The sequence below is a fragment of the Taeniopygia guttata genome, chromosome 5 (genome assembly GCF_048771995.1).
Source record: "Taeniopygia guttata chromosome 5, bTaeGut7.mat, whole genome shotgun sequence".
Lineage (NCBI taxonomy): Eukaryota > Metazoa > Chordata > Aves > Passeriformes > Estrildidae > Taeniopygia > Taeniopygia guttata.
This window is the reverse complement of record NC_133030.1, coordinates 23,123,799-23,138,739: the sequence shown is the minus strand read 5'-3', so window position 1 is coordinate 23,138,739 and position 14,941 is coordinate 23,123,799. Positions and strand designations below refer to the sequence as shown.

At 34.9% G+C, this 14,941-nt stretch overlaps 1 long non-coding RNA gene across 2 annotated transcripts in view; it reads left to right on the top strand.

Annotated features, from left to right (window-relative positions):
• Nucleotides 1-14,733, top strand: part of LOC140684273 (uncharacterized) — a 140,850-nt gene extending 126,117 nt beyond the window's left edge. For both annotated transcript variants that reach the window (XR_012056300.1, XR_012056299.1), the window contains 2 exons: nucleotides 8,593-8,642; nucleotides 14,591-14,733. This is a non-coding gene — a long non-coding RNA (uncharacterized lncRNA). The remainder of the gene's footprint in view (nucleotides 1-8,592; nucleotides 8,643-14,590) is intronic.
• Nucleotides 14,734-14,941: the final 208 nt, after the last annotated feature.

Here is a 14,941-nt window from a genome sequence, read left to right as displayed (position 1 = left end):
CAAGGGAATAAGAAACAAGGTATGTAGAACACTTACAGAAAGGTGTTAAAGGAACAGATCAGAAAGAAAATTTTAAAGTAGATCAATCACAGAAAAAGTTTAGAAGAAACTTTAGTAGATCATCTAGTTCACTTCATGTTTTTACCTCTAAACTTGACAGATAGGCAGTCTAAATATGAAGGCCAATGTTACCTCTGCTTTGATGTTGCATGGCAGTATTTCCTTCTTTCTTTATCTTTTACTCAAATGCACAAGCTGTCATGTAAGCAAATCCTCATCTGCGATACCTGTCATTTTATGAATGTTCCTAATCACAGCATTTAGTGAACATATTTGGAATTAATTTGTATCATGAACATTTGTTGTAAGAACTGAAGCAAAATCAGAATCCTCTTCTCTGTGTCCTAAACTGCAGTGGCTGAGATAAACTGTAGAAACATCAAATTTCCCTAGACTGAAATGTCTGTGTGACATTAGAGTTGCTCAGCCTGATAGGAAAGATTTATTTTGAGAGAAATACTGAAGAGAAGGATTTGGCAAAGTCTTGGGAAAAGTTTTGTTAAAAACAAATGAAATGTCAGGTTTACTAAAATATACTTTTTAAGTTCTATGCCATGGCACTTTGTGGATTTTAGAAAGAATGATTCAGAAATGTAATATATGTCTGTTGTTTGGTGACTGAATGAGGCCTAGATTTCCAACATCTGTCTAGTACTATGCCAATTCTAATTTTTATATAAGGTTGCTGAGATGTTTTAGAATATTTACTAAGTAAGATAGCCAACACTTTATGTGAGGTTGTGACAAGGCAGCTTGTTTTCTTTCCATTTTTCCTTTAAATTTATGCAGTACATGTAGTTTTTCAGTATACACTAGTGGTAAATCTCAGTTTATTACTTTAGTACTTGTAGTACTGGAGAGAGAGTAATCACTTTATATTAAAATTGATAAGTAAAGAGACTCGGCCACAGTTAAAAATGATATATTTTAAAGATTCTAACAGAGACTCATGTCGTTTGAGCAACTTTTGTTGCAATGGTAGCTGTATGTGATATTTTCAAAAAGTTTTTTATTCTTTATTTTGTTTCTGTTTTACATGAGAAAGTAAAATAGGTAAGAACATTCACTTAGTAACTAAATAGAGAATTTTTTATTGTATGTTTTGAACTGTCCAGATGTCAACATTTTAAGATAATATGAAATTCTTTGAGCATCTGAAACATTGGCAGAAAAGACAAAGAAGAAGCTACCATATGGATCATGCTCTGGTCAGAAAAAAAGGCTTTTTATAATTTTTGCTTCTCATATGTCTTTCATGAGACCTGAGTGGAAAATTCAGCTTAAAAACCTGTCACACACTGAATTATCTTCTTTTGTAATGTGTATTTGTCCATTTCTCCACTCTTGCTGGTAGGTCAACTTCTCAATCTCTCCATGTCATCCTTTTTCATGGAATATCTTTCTACTCAAATAGGAGGCTAGAAACTCTGCATTAAATTCTTGAGCTTTAAGGGAGGTATTCTCAGCATCTACAAGGTAAATAGGTGGCAGGGAGAGATAGCTGAGCTCTCCAGTTTAATCCAGACCCTGCTTCTGACAAACTGACCCTGTTATACTGATGCATTAAATTGTAGCTTTCACATATTTCAGGTTCTGTGCTGCCTAGGTGTGTAGCTCTGAGCTTCAGTGAGTGTTAGCAAGTTCTCTTCACAGGGTAGGTAGACAAAAAAAACCTTTTCCAGTTTGAGACCAAGGACAACCACTACAGCTTCAGGCCAAAAGGTATAAACAATGGGGAGCTGAAGAGAGCAGACAGAGAGGATAGGACTTCATAACCTGAAGCTGTAATTGGACAATTAACCCAAATATGCAAATAGACCAAAACCTATAAAAGTGTGAAACCTTGCGACTAGTTGTCCATTTTGTGACCATTTTGGGTCCATCTTGGGTGTAGCCATGGCTGAGCTGTTGTACTACCCAAGGTGTATCCTTCAAGGCCTTTTAATAAATACCTACTTTATTCTTTTAACTCTGTCTAGTCTCTGTTTTAGGTCAGTCTCTCAAGGCATCGGTACTCTTCCAGTGCCTTCCATGTGTTTGTCATATAGTGCTCCAAATTTTCTGCAGCCTCAGTAAAGCAGGACTGGACTGGAATCAACAGTACTGTAGGTGCACAGCCTAATATGAAACTAAACTACTTGACTTGTCCACTTCTGCTACATAATTATTTATCAACAATGGACATTACCCTTGTTGTTTCTAAATTGAATGAATATTCATGTAACTGCCTTCAGGACTTTCAACTTGGTCATATATTTAATCAATAGAATTGGAGGCAGTTTGTGTACTTTTACAGACCCAAGATACACAATTTGGCCATTATAAATTCTCCAAAGGTCACAGGCAATATAGCTAATAATACTGATAAAAAAAGAAGATTAGTTTTATGTCATATTTAAATGTGATTTTTAATTTGCTTGTCTGAGATTGGTATAAGCCTTATCTGCCTATAAACAATTCATACAATGGGGGGGAAAAAAAAGTTACATTAGAAAAATAATAAAAATTATCCCAAAATGTTTATGAGATTTTCAGAGAGAAAACTCTTAGGTAAAAGAAACAAAATACACAGTATAGGCTCCATCTTGTTTTGGGTTTCTCTCCTGTTCTTTAGGTCTGTGTCCTGAGAAGCTGCCTGCACATATCCTGTGCCCCTACTACTCTGTTGCTCTGGGTGCCAGCAAAGCCTTCTACCTCTTGTCCTTGTGCTTTTATGCCCTACTACTTCAATTTGTTCTCTGTTCATACTGTCCCCAGTGGTTATAGTACAAATCTCCATGCCAATAAGAGCTAAAAGGATAAAATTCATATCAAAGTCAAGGATAAACACCTCCTAAAGAGGATTTTATCACCAGGTAGGGAAGTCACCACATTTGATCATTGAATGCCTGCTAAGTTCTGTACAATTCCAAAACAGATTCAATGGAAACTCTCATGCACTGAGGATTTGTTATAAGCAAAAGTAAAACAGAACTGAAACTCAGAAATGTCAAACTGTTGTGAAGAACTGAAGAATTCTCACCTATTTGAAAGCACAGTGTGGTAATAGCAGCTCGCAATACTTTTACAGAGTAGCACCTAAAAAATCTTTGCTTGCTTGCACCTGGAAAAACATTCATGTTGCAATCTGAAAGGCCTGCAGTCAGGGAATGCAAAGAGAAACTGATTAATCAAAGTTTTACCATCATCTCCAAAAAGGGAAATTAGAAGGTACTTGCTTTTCTTTCTGATAAGTTATGCTGATAGATGAATACAATATGAAATGTGAAGAATTCAGGTTTTGTAATGCAGTAGCTGAACCACAGAACTGCATGACAGGATAGCAGAACTTACAAATTTTTCTTATTCAAGTTTTAAAAGACAATAATAGCATAAGTGCTTTCATCCTGATAGAGCATGAATCATCTGTCCAAGGCTACATTGAACACTAATTAATATATTCCTCTTCTGTCACCCCTATGCAATGTTAGCAAGACTTCATGATAATCATTAAGTTAAAAAGATGTCCTGTGAAACCTTTTCTAAATATTTCAGATTATCAAAGACACCAGTAGCTGTAGCAACAGTGGTACTGGCAAGAAAACAAATGAATCAAACTTTTTCAATCTCTCCATTACTGTGAAATTTGAATCGGTTTAATAGCAATTCACTTTTTACCTGGCACATTGTCTGTACCTTGCATAAGGGTTAATTATGGATCCATTTTATAGGCCTTAAAAAGCAGCATCATTCATCTGCTTCTTGCAATAGCATAGCAGTTAATTTATTCAGTGCAAAAATGAAAATTGAGCATTAGCATACATTGAATTATAGAGAATGATATAACCAAAGTCTAATTTTATAGTTTTTATGGTTTGCATGGGAAAGGGTAGAAACCTTACAAATTCCCTTTTATGGATAGCTATGTCTTTTTTTTTAATCAAATCTAGATTGAATTCTTTACAGCTGAAATGCTAGTTACTTGTGATGAAGCCCACCTACTTGAAACATCTATTTTAGGAAGAGATTAATCACTTCTTGTTGTGCCTCTCTTTCTCTTGACTATGGATGAAGCATAAGAGAATATTCATCTAAAAATAACACATCAAATGTAAGCTAAAGTTAGGCCAGAGAAATCCTAGGATAACTACCTAAATATGTAGTATCATTTAGTGCTTAAAAAAAGAAATCATATTGGAAAAGTGGAGCACAAGAGACATGTTTTTAAAATACATCTCTCAGCAGATAATAGGCATCTTAACCCCTTGGGAAGTAAAAAGGCTTCAGGAATGCATCCAAAGCTGACTTGTGAAACCTATAAATATGATGTGTATTAGGTAGGGTGATATTGGTATACTGAGCCTTGAAGACAAAGATAAATATAGATTGCAAATAAATCTATAAAAGTATTTTACAACACTGTGATGGCATAGCCACCCAGAATCTGTTAACATTTTGCATAACTGTGAGCATGTGAGCAACAAATGGGAAAAGAAAGACAGGTGTGTTTTTACACAGAAGGCGTAGAGTGACAAGAGTTGTCAAACAGAGAAAATAAATGGATTGCAAATTGGTGGGGCATCTACCTGAAGAAAGAAAAATGGTGATAAGTGATGTAGGGAGAAAGAGAATCCATGTTTTAGGAGAAGAGAGTAAATAGAATAAAAACTTCAGGCCTTTCCATGTAAAGAAAATCACAGGAGAAAGAACAAATGGCCTAGCATACTTCCTCTTTTTTTCTTTTTTCTTTTGTTTTAGATAATTGGGTACTTGGAAGGCAACATTTCTGAAGCATAGATTACTGGATTTCTGCATGTTGCAGACTAACAAACTTAAACCACAGGCTTAAAGTGTCAATAACCTGTGGTCACAGGGAAGGGTGTGATAAAATGACACCATTGATAGGATGGTCCTGCTGTTCAGTAGCAGGTAATGAGATACACATAGGCATACACATATTTTGAGAAAGACAAAGAGGCACAAAAAATAGTACTTTCTTGTTTTGTACAGCCTTCCAACATTTCTAAAGCAACTGATGTCTTAGTTGAGAAGCTGAACACATAGCTCAGACCTTGCTGTTGCTCTGCCTTAAAGCACTAGTAAGTTTAAAAATGTGTGAGGCTTTATCAAACACATTTTTCAAGTGGTTGCAGCTCTAGAGAGAGAGAATTCCACATCCTTAGTGTTTACATAATAGCCACTTTCCTATTTATTTGCTTTCATATTTTGCAATCATTCATATCTGCTAACAGAGATGCAAGAAACAGTCACCTCCCTTACCATGTACAGGAATAAAAGCTCTTTACTCAAAGGTAACCTTTCTTTAAGAAATCTGACAGCAGCACTATCCTGACCTAAATGACATGTGACTGAATTGTTACTAATTAACAGTTCTTTCTATCTTTTTATCTTCTATCATACTGCAAGATAGATAAGAGACTCCTTTTTGCTGCAGTTCTCTGCCTTTGGTAAAACCTATTATTTTAGTCAACTGTGTTACTGAAAGGGAAGGAAACATCCATTTGCTATAAAGAAATGGGAAGACCAGGCCAAAAGGCCACAACTCTAAGTTGTGTTCACATTAATGACCCAGTGTGAAAATAAGGATATCTGATTCAACAGGAAGCAGGGAACAAAATGTCTTATGACATTCCTGTTGCAAGCAATATGTTAGGCAATGTATGCATCAGGGAATTAGATATCACTGTGGTGGAAGTGTAGAGGACTTATATATCACATTAACATCATATTTTAAAACAAAATTTACCAAGTTCACTCATCACAAAACCTATATATGCTAAAGTAGTTGTGAGTATAGAATGATAGATGACCACGTGTGTGGTCATTGGTGATTCTCACTTGCTGGTGTTTACACTGCTCATATACTCACTTAAAACATTTATCCATTGTGTCTGGTTATGTTCTGACAGTTTTATGAAGTACTTGTATATAGTTGTTAGTTAAAATTACTTTAGGATGCTTATATTTAGGTTCAAGGCACATTATTTGCAATTTTTTCCTACTTAGTGGAAATGTTTACAATTGATAGATGTCAGAGGTCTCCTTGGCTGCACTGCAATTCAAACAGTGCAAATAAAAAGTCTAAGAGTTTGAGGTAAGCATCAAGATTTGGTTTTCTTGTCACAATGCTAAATTATGAAGATTTAATGCCAATAACAATTTTGCCCTGAAAAAAATGTTATCACTAGATTCTGCCTCACTAGATGCTGCCTGGATATGGTAGATGCAAAACTGCAGTTTCATTGCCTTGCAGTAACAATCTTACATTTTTGATCAGTGCCATAATTCCCTCCCTCCGCTAAAAAAAGGAAACTAAATCATAAAGTACCCGAAACATTCTTATATTCATTTTTTATTACTTTAAGTATGTAGGAATTATAGTCTACAGAGAAAGCAAGGTTGCTCTGTAATTAATTTTTTATAGATGCTGCTTCACCGGTCTTAGCTCAGCTCCCTGGGTCCTATGGAAAAGCAGTTTCCATGAACCACAGTCTGGAGTGCACTGCAAATTCTGGGGTTGTTGGGTCCTTTTCAGCAGATGGTATGAACAGAAATTTGCTCATGTGTTAAATCTTTCTATCTGGTGTCACAAGTCAGTCATTCCTCTCAGGGTTTTCCTTATGTTGTGCTTTAACCCCAGACAGCAACCAAGTATCAGGCAGCTGCTCACTCACTCCACTCCACCTTGTTCTGGTGGGGAGAAGAATTGGAGGTAAAGGTTAAAGGCCAAGGTTTGAGAGAAGAGCAATTTCACAACTGAAATAAAATATAATAACAATAACAATAGTAACAATAACAACAACCACCTGATCATACCAACAATGACAATAATAATTGTAGTACTAAGGAGAGAGAGAGAGTAGCAGAACCCAAGAGAAGCTAGTGATGAACAATACAATTGTTCACCATCCCCTGCCTGACAGCCCACCACCTAGCAGCAATTATCTCCTTTTTGGGTAATTCCCCCAGTCTATATACTGGGCATGACATTCTGTGTTATGGAATATCCCTTTGGCCTGATTGTGTCACCTGCTCTGGCTGTGCTCTCCCCCATCTTTTTGTGCAGCTCCTCTCTGTCAGAGCACAAGATGCGGGAAAGTCCTTGACTTAGGATAAGCACTACTTATCTTCAAGCAAAATTCCAGGGTGTAATCAGCATTATTTTCATACTAAGTCAAAAAAATACAGCACTACACCAGCTACTCAGACAAAAATAAATTTTGTGCCATCCAAAGCCGAGACATGCTGTGATTTATGTGAAGCAGATTGGCCACAGAATACTGCTTGGAAGTGTATGTCTCTAGTCCCAAGATAAACATATTTTTTCATATCTGATAGCTTTTTTGTTAGAGAATACACCTAGATATGAATAGAACACAGATCTTCAGCCTTTCTAAGGATCAATTGCCCCTGTGCAAAACATCAAGCTAGTCCTTGTCAATAAACCAATATACCTCCCTAAAAAAGAAGCTGTGTGCTGCCCCATCCTGTCACATACTGTTTGCCATCTTTTGCTGAGTACAAGAGACATTCATTACACATACACCAGTAAGCATTCAGGAAGATAAAAAAATAAACTGAGAAAAAGCTGTAAAACAATTCTGTTCCAATCCCTATAAATCCATTAATGTTGATTTTGATCTTCCAGGGCTGGGGCTGCCTTTAACACTTTGATTTCATTTTCAAGCTAAGCTGCCCTTGGGGTTCTGCTACAGGAGTAGCATTTTGTGACATAATTTATAAACATATCTGCATTCCTTGACAAGGTATTTGTGGCAGTCCACCTGAGAGGCAAATATGCCTGGAGCAATTCTGCAGCTAGAAAAAAGACATATATGGGGTATCCCAGACCAGGGGTTTCAACAACTTGCTGAGTGCTTCCACTGTGTCTGAAGTACACTCTGAGCTTTTCTCAGGAAGGGCTTGGCACTTAAGACAGCTTTCCCTTTACTCTTATCATCACTCACTCTACGTCAAACATATCCACATACTATACCCACTTTTCACTGTTATGGGTATGCATTGTTACAAAAGCCAACTGTGTTTCTGAAAACTTATATTGGTATTTTAATAAGCAATAATCATTAAAGTCAATCTTACCTTAAAAATGGGTTGAGCACCTTGGAATTCCCTCAAGCTTCTTTTGGTTCTGCCAGTGTCTAAAAAATATTCTGATCCAAGAATATTTGGATCAGAACTAAGATCAGAGTTTTTTCACAGTATTCAGGAGTAATGCTTACAGGATTCAATGCCTGAAATATTAAATTTGTTGGAGAACACATCCCTGCCATAATACAAAAAAAACTCCCCCAAACCAAAATTTCATTCCAAACACATTCTAAAATTAAATTTATTTGCATTCATAACACTTGAAAATATTAAAATTTTCTTCCTACAGTTAATAATTCTGCTTGTCCCAATAAATCCAGCTAACTTGAAATGGGATAGCTGATTACCCCAGCACAACATGGCAACTTGAAAGAATGAGTATGCCAAGCAATTATTCACAAAACCTTCTTCTGTGCCCTCTAGATAGGAAACATCTCTTCATCAGAGAAGAGAGAATACCAGAAACTCATAAGGTCAGTGCTTCTTTTCTCTTTTTTTTTTCTTTTTTAATGTAATTCTCTTGTATATAAAGCTTGTTGGTTTGGCATTGCTACAACATGTGCTCTTATGATATAGAGAGGAAATCTGTCTGCTTGTCTCAGTGTTTATATTTATATAGTCACTGCTCAGCCCTAAAGCTGTTCTTCAGATCTCTAGCTAAAATAAATGTCACAAACTGCTGAATTATTATAAAAATAATTCTGTTTATTTACAAATATGACAACAAGCTGGTAACTTCCTGAGATTCTTGAAAGGATTTTCAGTCTTTACAGTGATATGTTCCAGCTAGCCTATTTCCACTCTCCCTGAATATCATATTCTAAATCCAGCTATTAGCCACTTGCCAATAGATGTGTCCAGTCTTAGTAGCTATGTATTATGATGGATATAAAGGACATTATTAAGTATTGGGAAAAGACTCTTCATGAAAAACAAAAATGCTCAATCCCTTCTCACTTTTTATGACTGTACTTGGCAGACACTTTTATCTTGTCTTCCAGGGTGCAGTAGGATTAAAACATGATGAGAAAATGAGAATAAAAATTATGAATGAGATTTAAAATTAAATAATATATGTTGAGAATGTAATACGATAGCAGTGAAATGCAGCATATTTTTACTTAGTGCCAGTATTTTACTATGCAGTATCTATTTTCTGCACACTTAACAAAGAGGATCCATTTCCCAATACACACATTTTTTTTCAAAATCTGCAAAACCAGCAAAATGTTTATCAATGCACAAATAAATACAAAAGCAATCTCTGCTGTTTAAAACAAAGGTATTTGTTCTGTATTTCTCTTGGGTAATTACCATGAGCAAGAAGAAATTGCCATGAGAGGGAGTGAGAGAGTACATGAGATTGGAAAAAAATATCTGATGATTAAATTATTGTTTACTTAAATATTTTTGAATATTCAGTATGACTTTGTCTACAGGTCTACATCTGACTTGTTCTAAAATATTTCAGGCAGTGAAATAATTTTATTAAATATTTACTCATGGTGATCCATACCAATATATAGATCAAGGTAGATGAAATCATTTTAACATATATCAGCCAATATTGATAAATTTCTTCTGCAGTAATTGGCATGTAATATTCACATTTAAAACATGTGAATAAAACTGCTGAGAGAGTAAAGTGAGAAAGAAGGAACGTACTACTGACAACTTTCTTTCCCTTTTTCCTAAACAGCTTGTATAAATTATCTGCACATGTACATTGTCTGAAAAGATATATGAAGTGTTATCAACAATTATGAACATAAATGAAGAATAGTAATAAATCTACCTACAGAATCTCTATTTTGAGTGAAGGCACATTTACAAAAGCTTTGTCCAATGTGCTTCAAAACATAGACTTTTCCAAAGGATTAAAAAAAATCTATTCAGTATAAAAACCCTTCAGGAGTTCATAACATTTGGCCTTAAATAAAGTGCAGGCATCTCATTATGGAGTATATGTCTTCAAAAAGAGACACAGAAATGTGTGAAAGTATATTTTCTCCATATAGCAAGATGGCAAAAGGTGCAGTCTCAATTTATAATGAAGGCATTTCAGTGGGTATAAAGGAGGGCCTTTTCCTCCAGAAATTATTATTAGCAGGCAGAAATCACATAGAAGCTGTGACTACATTGCATTGGATATTCTTATTTTGAACAAGTAACCAGGATCAATTTGAAAAGGTGAAGTGTACATACGTAACATCGGTCACACATTGAGCTCTTTCTGGTGTTATAGATAAGGATTTTATATTGCACTGTCCAATAATATTAGAAAAGCTGTTTGATGAAAAGTAGAGATTTCCATCTAATGTCAAGGGATTTTAGCAGATGGAATAATAATTCATCCTCTCCTTCTCTCTCTAATGAACTCATCACCATGATACCCAACAGCCATATTAAAACCCATAGAAGCTAGAAAAAGCAAAAATCCTGAATTGAGTATCCCTTAGGCTTCTGTCTCCAGCACTGATTTATGTCTTGAATGTAAGAATGTAGTAGCTTGATTAAGATTTTCTTAGATTTTCCCACCGAGCTCCCCTCTTTGCATAAATTGGAATTGCAAATAGAAACATCTTGCCTTGGTGTATGGCTTTGTGCTGCACACTGGGTGCCCACACTCAGGACAATATCAAAGCTGCAGTGCTTTTGGTAGCTTCTGCAGAGAGATTTACTTCCTTCCCTTTTCCAAACTTAGTGGATTGCTACAGATCTCAACTCTGTAAATTAACAAGTAGCTCTTTTCATAATTCAACTCTACCAGTGCAAATGTGAAATTGTTGAGATATTGCATTAATCTTCTAATGCTGAAACACAATTTAAGAAATAATTCCTCACAGGATTCAGGTAAGAACAGATGAACTACCGTGAGATGTAGTTAGGAAAAAACTTAAAGAATGATGCTAATTACTAAACTGAACTCTGGAATAGAGGTGGTGGAGAAACAGATATCCCATTCATTTTGAATTTAGTTTCCATATTATCAAATAATTAAACACTCTAACAATACAATTGCACTCACTAACAAAAGAAAACAAAGGGGTTTTATTATTTCTCTTTTAAGTGGAGTTCAACACTCTGATTGGATCTCTTTGGCCTCATTTAGATCAACACTTTAACTGTCCTTCTAAGGAGCTTTGGGTGCCCTGTCCAGATTACAGTCTTCTAGCAAATGTGTTTCTAAAATATGTGATGACCACAGATACCCCGCACTCCAAAAGAAATGAAAGAAATATAATGTGTCATAAATATATTTTTCTCTCCAGAGAAAGGAATCTGAGGATAACAGTAATTTTAATTTGCTCTTTCTTGTATAAAAAATAGCTCCAGTTTTCCATAGCATGTCAAATAATAACATCTGAACTAAAATATGAGAAAGGACAATACATTTAAGTTGTTGCAACATTTTTTCAGAGAATTTCAGAGATAATAATAGTCATTGTATGGAGAAAGGGGAAAGAAAAAACCCTTTTGACTACACTAGAGTACAGAAAACACATACACAGTTTTAAAACAGAAAAACAATATTTCTTGGATGCCAGAGATAGTAGGGGAAAACAGATGCCCTGTGATCTGCCCACACATCAGCAAAAACATCAAGCTTCCAGCCACAATAAATTACTGGTGTTGGATTGGCTTCAGGGAAAAAACACCCAAAACCAAATAATATCACTTATCTGTATTTGTACGTTTCAAACGGGATTTTCCAAAGTGGCAGAAAAAGTCATCAGCACAATGGGTCAGCATTAGAAAGTTCAAGGAAAAGTGATTGTCCCAAGGTCCCATTAAAAGAAGTTTACACATCTCCTAATTAGGCCAGCTTTTCAGTTCTGAGGTTGAAATTATTGATGGCATAAATGAGGCCCGACTACCTAACAGTTTATTTTGCTAAAAACATGAACTATAACCTCTAGAAGTGTTTAGACCTATACTAACAAGAAAGACAAAAAATATAAAATATGGTAAAGGTGTTATTTTTACAATAACTTAAATCAATTGACACCTTGGTTGTTTTAAATGGAAAAACAGATTGAACTAGTATGACACTTCAACTTTTCTTTTGAAAGGATTATAAAAATGTAAAACCGATTAAGACAATTCTGTGACATAATTCTGATGTGAAAGAAGGAGATGGGGAAAGTTCCTAGTTTGTGTGTTTTCTGTATCTGGACCTGCCATTCCTCAACTAAATGTAGAACACAAACAGTAGAAAATAATTATAGACAAGTTTTAATCTGAGATTTAAATACATATTTAAAGAAATATTATTAATGTCAAAACTGCAAAAATGTTGAGGGATTTTTTATTTGAAATTCTAAAACGTCAAACTTTTTACAACTGGGGACTTTCTTTATGTCTTTACTGATGAAATCCACTGGAATTTGCTAAAAGAGTATGAGAATTTCAAAGCCAAAATTAAAAATTCTATGTGAGAGCCCATAGATACAGAAATCTGTCAGATTGTATGTAATCTCTGTAACTTTCTTATATAACTCATGGTTAAGAATCCAGTGCAGTAAATTTTGATTTTGTAAACCACAGAACAGGCTTCAGTCTTGCAGTTAAGGAGACGTACTGATATTCCTACAAATTACTACAATTGTTCCTTTTAAGTGAATAAGAGCCTGCTGAAAAGAGTGAAACAAAATAGGCTGGAGATGTGCAAAGCAAACAGAATCTTGCAGAAATGCAGGCTTTTTGAAAAGATTCACTGTTATTGCCTCAACTACTTTAAAAATAGACAAATGTACAAAGAACTAACATATGTAAAATCTTACATTAAAGTGAGATTGACTCGTTTAGAAGCAGTAATACAGCAGGAAAGCAGCCTGCAGCCAGCAAAAGTGCTGCACAGTGGGACGCTTATCCCAGCAAACAACAATTCACACCTGTTAATTACTCTGAATAGGCTTGCACACAATGCTAGGCACGGCATTTATCCATTGTTTGGAAGCAATACCAATGTAATCTCTTATGCTATTGTTACAAGTGAAATTAAAGTTTAACATGAGTCATTTCCTTGCAAATCATCAATTAACTCATCAAAGCATTTGCCAGAGGACCCTTAAAGATCCAGAATGATAAAGTTATGTAAATAATATGTATTTCATGTTTGCTGACAATTATCGTAAAGTTGTTGATGGTGAGATTGCATAAACACTCTATTTGAGGTAAATTACTATTTAAACCATCATTAGTTACTTGAAGTCTAAAATACGTGTTTGTACCAATAAGAATTTAAGAAAAAACTCCACAGAAGTTTTACTTACAATTCAAACATTGTCTAATTAAAAAACGTCAATTAAATTTGAAAGTTTTAAAACAATGTTTAAGTAACTTGAACACTAGTCCAAATCTAATGATTTAACTTGACACACTTGAACAACCTAAGGCTTTTACAATTTCATTCTAGTTTTTCATACTAGTGCTTGGATAAACTCAAAACAGAAGGTATAAAATACTTGGGGAACTTTTGCTTTATTAAAATTATTTAATTAAAAATACTTTTTCTACCTGTATCTACTTGTGTACCTAAACCAGTTTTTGAGCAGCATTAGCAGTCCTGTCTTTAATACTAAACACTAACACACACTCTCCCAGCAATGCTGAAGGTGGTTTTCAGTACTGAAGAATTATAAAAATATTGTCTCTTCTTTTTATGTATTCAAAGAGTTCAGGCTGAATATACTCCCAGGCATTCTGCACATTAAAAATAGTAGACTACATAATCATACTGAGAAACTCTTTAAGACAAAGAGAAGTCTTAAAAGAGAAAACAAATTAATAGAGGCTTGATAAAGATTTTATGCTTATACAGACTCTAAAGGAGAAGAGTACTGTTCTACTTTTTTAAAAGATAGAAAGCAGTAAAAATCCAAACCAAATGACAAAAAATGCACATCAGCATTCAAAGGGGTCAGTAGGGAGAAAATTTAGACATACCATCTGTACTCTAAAAGCATTGAAATTTCAAGATTATGTATTTTGTGCTGGTCTTTTTTCTTTCCACAGAAAGCACCAATTATTTCTGTTTCCACCTATATTGACATTAATTTCACTTTAAAAGAAATTCCCCACTCATTTTAGACAATCTCAATGACCTAAATTACATAAGGTCCTTAGCTTTTAGTTCTCAGGAACATGAATCCTTTCTGAAATATTTGTATTTATTAATGTGTTTCAGGTGTCCACAAAACATTGAAGGGATCCTGGGCAATATATTCACTATTCGTTTGGTTTTAACCTTCATTTGAACAAGGAGTTTGAAGGAGTAAGCCTGGTAGACAAAGTTCACTATGATTTCTTTCATCAAATAGCTCTTTGCTTGTAAAACTAACAATGAAAAGGGCATTATTTGTTACTAAACACAGAATGATTGAGGTTGGAAGAGACACCTTGAGTTCTTCTTTTCCAGACCTCTGCCAAAGGAGGATCAGTTGCAGCATGCTGCCAAAGACTGCCAGTCAACTGAACATCTCCAGGGATTTAAATTCCACAACCTCCGTGGGTTTTTTCCAGTGCTCAACCCCCTTTATAGTAAAAATGCTTTATCTCACATTCAGGTGTATTGTCCTGTGGCTTTTTTGAGCTAAAGCTGGTCAGCAACAGGTGATCAAGTTTATTCAAGGACAAAATATATTCAGAAAACTTGTAAGTGATTATAATTGCAAGTGTTCTTCTGCAATGATGATGAATTTGGCTTGTACTTGGCCATATTTATAAAGGGTTCAATTACACTCACTGAAATTCCCAATGTTAATAATTT